This window comes from Passer domesticus, chromosome 19, assembly GCF_036417665.1.
Source record: "Passer domesticus isolate bPasDom1 chromosome 19, bPasDom1.hap1, whole genome shotgun sequence".
Taxonomy (NCBI): Eukaryota; Metazoa; Chordata; class Aves; order Passeriformes; family Passeridae; genus Passer; species Passer domesticus.
The window spans coordinates 10,775,297-10,782,568 of NC_087492.1; the positions used below are offsets into that span (position 1 = coordinate 10,775,297).

Below are 7,272 nucleotides of genomic sequence, written 5' to 3' on the forward strand. Positions count from 1 at the left end.
CTTCCCAGGAGAAAAATCCTGGGGAAAGGAATTTTTTCAGAGAATGTGAATGCCACAATGCCAATCTTCCTGCCACAGTCCAAGCCCAGCAATGCCAGTCCTAGTGGATTATTCCCACCCACTGATGGGAAGTGTGGATAAGGAACCCCAGGAGGAAGGAGGCCACAAGTGTCCCCAGGCTGGTGTTTGCAGGTGGACAACTCCAGCCTGTGGCCACCACTTGTGTAGCAGCACAAGTGCCACCCCAGCCACAGCTCTGTCACATTGAATAACCTTCTCTGCTGTGCTCACAGCTTCTGCTTGGCCTGAGAACAGCCAAGATCAGGAAGGCAGACAGAAAGAGCTGGAAAGGAAACAGGGAATAAAAATAATATATTGGGAAATACTTGGTATGAAGAGAAGCTAAAAAAAATATTTCCTTTTCAATATCATCTGCTGTACAAGAGCTTCCAGGGAGGGTAAAATCTCACTGCAGATGGGTTATAATCCTTATTGATACAGTAAATGGAACTATCAAGCTGGAAAAGATCATATGGCAGTTAAGATAAAGGTTTGACTTGTCCCAGAACCAGGCTTATCAGGGTTTAGCAGTAAGTGAGTTTTGTTGCTTAGACTGCATTTAAAAAGGTCATTGATTTGCAGCTAATACCAAGTTGTCATAGTTTCGTGAGTAAGAGCTTGCAGTTTTCAGAATCAAAGCCTTTTCCTAAATCGATAAGAACAGGTTCAGTGAGATTGCCTGAGCCCACTGAGGCAGACAGAGAGCAAATCCAGCCGGGTGTGGCAGGAGAGAACAGCTCTGCAGATCCCCTCAGGGCTGCACTGAAGCTTTGCCAGGAAAGCCCAAAACGCTCAGGCTGGCAGCAGATGGGCTGAGAAGGTCTGTCAGGGACCAGCAGCTGCCTGCTGCAAACCTCCTCTGAAGTAATTAGCTGATTGATCTGGGCTTTGCTGGGCTGAGACACTGTATTTCCTGCATGCTCCAGTCAATACCATTGGATTTTCACACTGCTGGATGCAGAAATACACACGCACAGCCAAGTGTGGCTGGAAAGGGGGATTCCCACCTTGGGGATGGATTCCTCGGCCTCCAGCTCCTCCCTGGACACCCAGTGGGGGCTTCAACGCCAGGAGAGAGGAGCATCTTCCTTAGCAGAACCTCTTCATCATTTATTGCACAGACAAGAGCAGGGCTTTAAGCTTCCCAGCTGGCTCTCCTGCTTTCTGTGGGATAGCTCCAGGTGTGTCCTAAAGAACCTTACTCCTTCCCACCAGCCCCAACCAGGGCTGCCTTCTGCTGCTCTGCTGCCTGATTCCCAACCAGTGACAACTTCCCCTGTCTGGAGAAAACTTCTCAACAACTTCCCAGTTGCTGGAGAAAACCCAGGAACTGCCTCCAGGACCATTGGCCACCTCCAGCTAAACCTGACAGAGAGATGAGGTTTCATGGAAGAAACCAACTCACATGTGTTGGTTTCTCACATGATGGAAAAGGTGCACAATCAGAGAAGTGAGGTGGCATTAATCTGCTCAGCAAGGGAAAGGCTCCCAGCTTCCACTTCTATTCAACTTCAAAGGGTCCCCACAGGAGAAGGTGAGGGGGTCACCAGGCTTCATGTGTTTTGTGAGTCATGTAACAGAATATTTCTAAATCAAACAGAGCAGAATGCTAGAAAGTGCTGCTCTGGTATTTGGTGTCTCTACTTGAAGCCAGCCATAAACACAAAAATAAAACACACACACAAAACTAGCTCAGAGAGGTGCACCAGGGATCCTGGTGCCCACAGCTAACTCTCACTCTTGGCAAAATTGGGCAGGGAAGGCTGATGTCTTTATGGCACTGGTTAAATGGTTAAATGTGAATTTTATGTCTGGGGTGAAAGTTACTACAAGGTGAAACTATCAGAGACTGTCACGGAGCAGCTCTGCTATAGAGACAGGCGGGGAGAGTTGAGGCTGTTCAGCCTAGAGAAGGCTCTGGGGAGAGCTCAGAGCCTCTTCCAGTGCCTGAGAGGGCTCCAGAGCAGCTGGAGAGGGACTGGGGACAAGGGATGGAGGGACAGGACACAGGGAATGGTTTCCCACAGCCAGAGATGGATGGGATATTGGGAATTAGGAATTGTTCCCTGGGAGGGTGGGCAGGCCCTGGCACAGGGTGCCCAGAGCAGCTGTGGCTGCCCCTGGATCCCTGGCAGTGCCCAAGGCCAGGCTGGACAGGGTTTGGAGCAGCCTGGGACAGTGGAAGGTGTGGGGTGGGGTGAGATGATCCCTTCCCTGAAGATCCCTTCCAACCCAAACCATTTTGTACCTCTGTGAATTACCTAAGGTGTTAGACAGCTTTTAGACAGGAAAATGCAAAGTAAACCAGGCTTATGCTTCAGAAAGGGCAAAAGATGGTCTGGCTCAGCTTTCACTGCAATTGCAGAGAGAGGAGGTTTTTTCAAGAGGAATAAACATGCTGAGTAACAAACCTTCCCACAGAGCTCTTGCATTCAGCACCCCCTGGATGAATCCAGCACCCTGCCCTGCTCCCCTTGAGCCTCCTGCTGCTCTTGGGGCTGGTTTCCTGCTATTTGAGGACCTTGCCTGAAGATCTGGTGTCTGTTGCTGCCCTACAGTAACAGGATGAGAATTAACTTGAGCAGGTAACTTGAGCACACGCTTCATTTGAAGGATGTGGTCGATTGTGTCTCCTGCCCTGCAGAGCCTGTTGACACAAGCTCCCAGCCAGGCACTGCACACACCTCCTCAGACCTCTCCAGCTCTCAGTGCCCGTGCTAATCTCAGCTAAGTCAGGGGAACATGAGCCTGTGCTTGATGTGCTAGTCCTGGTGCTAAGCGTGTGCTCAAGTGCTTTGCAGGATTGCAAGCCCTGAGCACCAGGGCTTCCACGAGGCTGGGAACAGCACCACATTCATCCTGAGCACAAAGCAAAGGAAGGATTATAAATCTAAGAGGCAGCCCAACTCTACTAAGCTCCATGGTATAATCTCTCCTTGCCTGAAACTAAACAGCAAAAAAAAAAAAAAAAAAAAAAAAATCCTTTTAAAATCAAGACAGTACCAAGGTTTGCACATTTATGATTATGTTTATGAGTGTTATCATATATGGATGGAAAAGAATTTGCTCTGAGTGATTTGGAGACCCAGGCCATAAAGAGAGCAGATCTAAGCATAACAGGTTCTCAGTTCCTAGAAGACAGGTGAACCTTCAAGATTCCAGTTTTTACCTGACACAATGCAGAATGAGGGATTTCACAGGATAACTGCCAGTCTCCTGCTTTTCTGGGGTACAGCTTAGTGTACAGACTTTTCTAGGCTATAGCTTTGCATAACAGAACTCATCTCTGCTTCCTTTTCTCTGTTTTCCCCAGCCCTCTTCCTGAGCCACCCCCACCTTCCACCTCCCTTTGAGTGAGACAGCCACAATATCTCCAGTGGAGCATTTGAAGGATTCTTCCTTGTGAGGCTTTCTATTTGGAGTGCTGGCACAACAAGTTGCATTCGAATCCCATCAGCCCAGCACAACTGCAAACTGCATTTCACACATAGAGAGATGATTCTTTCACTGAGGAGCCTTTGTCAGCTCCTGTCCCTGCCCTGAGTGGCAGCAGGGTGACAAAGGAGCCTGGCACGCGTGCCCACACTCCCTGCCAGCCCCACAAAGGCCTCTCTTGTGGCCTGGGCTGCTGCTCCTCCTCCTCATCCCTCTGGATTTGTCATTTGTCAGCAGCTCTTGTGACAGGGCCAGCTCTGCAGCTCCTGGCCGTGGCCAGCCCAAGGTATATCTGGCAGTGAGGCTTTGTGTGCTGTGATGGATTTCTCTGGCAATGGGGAAGATCCTTTTTTGGCTCCTTCCATGGCCCCCTGGGTCAGCTCTCACTGCCAAAGCTGCTATGGTGGATGGCTTGAAGCCTGCCTGTGAGGTCAGTGGGTTAGTCTGGAGCTTGCCTTCTGACCACAACAGAAATCATCCATCAGGGGAATTAGCCAGCACCAGGATCAGCACACTGCTGGGACATACACGCTGTTGGAGAAGGGAAGTCCTTCAAATATTGCTTATTGCAGCTCCTGCCTCATCTTCTCTTGCAGTTTATTTGCGCTGTGATATCTTCTAATGCTTTTTCTTACAGCTTCAGCACCTGTGCTCTTGTTATTCTGGGACTGTACCAGGTGTTGCAGAGGAAAGCCCTCTGCCAGCTCCTGTGGTTGCAGAGGAATTTTAACCTGTCACTGGACTGCAGCCTCAGGGTTTGGGGGGAAAGCACCAAATCTCACCAGTGTCACCCAAACCTCAGTGCTTAGGGAAGAAAAGGATGGGGGTTGATGAGGAAGCAATCCACGATATTGAAGAAGCCACCAGATGTGTCCTCCCAGGGCTGGGGACACAACTTCTCAGTGATCTCTGAGCCAGGGAATAATTTCCTGTTTCAGCCCCAGGTGACCCTGCAGGTGTGCTGGGGCTGTGGGGGTGGGAAACTCTCAGCACAAGTGAGCCCAGAGCTCACCTGGAGGTTTTGAGGGCAGCTGCAGGATGACCCAGCATCAACAATCACCGTCAGGTCTGGCAAAGCCACAGGAGCTCTGGTGAAGCTAGCAGGGATGTGTGGCCAGTTCTGCCTTCCTCTGGCCTAAACCAGCCCCAAAGTGCCCTGTTAGAAGTGACCAGGGGCTGCCCAGTGAGGCCATGGTGCCTGGGGCTGACACCCAGCACCTGGAGAAGGCCAGGAGAGACAGGCAGGGCTGCAGCACATCACTGACCCTCTGCCCTGCAGCAAATTCCATTCTCCTGGTGGGACCAGTGTGTGCCCAGCCAACAGCCAGCCAGGGTTTGGAGCATGTTTTGTGTCTGAGAAAAGCAAAATCAATTCTGCAACTGGCCCAAAGGCTTCCTGACTGCTCCAGTGTGTCCCAGCCTCCTTTAAGGGTAATATCAGCTCGCTCACTCCACTCTTTGCCTTTCTCATAAAAGAGCATTTTCCCTGTGGCACTGAGAAGAATGTAACCTATAGATTTACAGCCATGAGGGGAAAAAATAACACTCTCACTAGCAAAACATCAGCCTGTGAACCCTTTGCAGCAATGTTTTTTCTTCTAGAGGAGTCACAGTGCTTCTGCACTAAACCCTCTGCTGACATCCAGCCTGGGGACACTGTCCTGTCCTGGCAGTGGTGGCAGCAATGGGACTGGAACCCCATGGAGACCCTTGGCATGTGCTGGGGAAGGAGGGAGCACCAAAGCTCTGCTGGGTCCCCCTGGGTTTGCATTTTCCCAGTCTTGCTCAGAAACTCATTTTCAGGGTGATGGAGAGGATTGGCCAGCTCTGAAAACAAAACTTGGAAAATCTGTGTCTTTCCTCTAAAGCTTCTTGGTTGGCCCAATGAATTGATTGCCAGAGATAAAACCTGATGAAGAGGCAATGTTTTCCCAGCACAGCACTTGACTCCAGAAAGCAGGAGATGCAATAGATTTTGTTTATGTGCACGTCCACTGTTTTTTATTTATATGTCAGTGCTTCAAGCTAATTGCACACTGCCAAGCAGCACAGCAGAGCCTCTTTCCCCTGCATTTCCCATAGGCTGGAATAGGATTGGAGCACAGCACATGGAAGGTGCTCATGGCATGACTGAGAGCTCAGTGTGCCAACAGCAGGTCTGGCCCAAGAGGGAATCCAGAGGCAAGAGCTGCTTGGTGGTTCATAAGGACCAGGAAAGCAGCTGTACCATGGCTGAGACCCACTTTAGGGAAGGAAGCTGATGAAAAGTTGGCATTTTTAATTCCCAGGCTGCAAAGGAGGGAGAGAAGGAAATCCAGGAGGGAATGGCATGGGACTGGGGTGGAAGGAGAGTGCCCACAGTGGGCAAGAGAGGCCAGTGGGGGAGGTTTGGGCACTTCTGCATCACTCCTGTGCAGGGTCAGCCACCAGAAGGTTGTGCTGGGCACAGAAGTGCCTTACACTTGCAGAGCTTGGCACTGGATCCTCTGTGTGGATGTGCAGGTGTGTGGGGGTGAATATTCTTACTCTCAAATATCTCTTAAAGCTCCCTTAAACTCATCAGAGTTATGCTGATCACAGAATTCTATTGCCTGAGTGGTTTTGCCAGTGAGCAGAGGGTCTGTTGGAGCCAGTACCTGCCAATCCATTACCTGCCATGGATTGCTCCCAGGTGCCTTTTAAAGCGTGCCAAGGGCTGCCAGTGTGGATTGGGGTGAGCAGCAGAGCTGCTGCTGTGGGGCTGTTTGTAGCCTGGTGGCTCTGGGCGAGCTCTGCCTGTCACACTGTGCCACCACAGCCCCTCTGTGCCGAGCCCACGGGGAGCCAGGGGCTCCCATTCACCAGCAGCAGCCTCACTGCAGGGGGAGGAGATTTGCTGACAAATAACTGTCATTTGCTAACCTTGTCGTGGCAATCTTTGTTTCTCCCTTTTTTCCCGAGGCACTCCAAATGCTGAATGCCAGCATCTGTTACGGACCAGAAAACAAGCAAACACTGATATTCCTGGTGGCTTTGAAAGAGCATTTAATGCTTAGCTCTCTACACTTGCCTTTACCAGGAAAATCACTTCAGGATGTGCTTAGCATGATTATGATGAGGAGTGTCTGGGCAAAACCAAAATAGACAAGGCAGCCCCTTGCTACAGACAGGCTGAAAAAAATCCATGAGTCTATTGCCAGATGTTGACATTTTGATTTGCATAAAGGTAAACTTTTGAGTCAACAGCATGTTTAATTTTTCTAAAACATCTCCAAGAAATAGGGCATGTTTACAGATAATGAGTTTGCATCATTAGCAGTTTTTGTCAGACCTGTATCCCATCAGAACATCTTTGTTCCTGCTGCCTCTGACCATCTCCCCATGACTGTGCAAGGAGGGAAGGCAGCCAAGGGGGTGCTCAGGAATTAACAAAGGGGCAGCTGTGAGTTGGGAAGAGCACTGAGACATTTATCCATGGATTGTGGAAGAATCTGAACTCCCAGCCCATGTGGAGACAGTGCCAGAAACAGCCCCAGCCCCCTTCACCTGCCCTCCCACCTTCTGCAGCAAATTCCAGCTGCCTTTGCCCTTCAGACAGAACCTTGTGAGGCTTTCACCTCACAAAGAAGTAACAAGACCTGTGAGAGCATCCTTGTGAAGAAACAAGGACGTACTCATCTCTCAGCTGGGGGAACAGACCCAAACAAAGGAGCCCCCTGTCCCCCTCTGCAGGGGAAAGCATCCAGGCCTGGAGGAGACAGCCCAGACCCACCTCCTGTGCCCCAGCTGGGAACAGGC

General features: G+C 50.4%; 1 long non-coding RNA gene across 1 annotated transcript; it reads left to right on the top strand.

The window, feature by feature from the left end:
* The first annotated feature begins 1,192 nt into the window (after positions 1-1,192).
* On the top strand, positions 1,193-3,567 carry LOC135283827 (uncharacterized). The gene is made up of 3 exons (XR_010349441.1): positions 1,193-1,594; positions 2,482-2,645; positions 3,374-3,567. It is a non-coding gene; the product is annotated as an uncharacterized LOC135283827 (long non-coding RNA).
* The last annotated feature ends 3,705 nt before the right edge of the window (positions 3,568-7,272 follow it).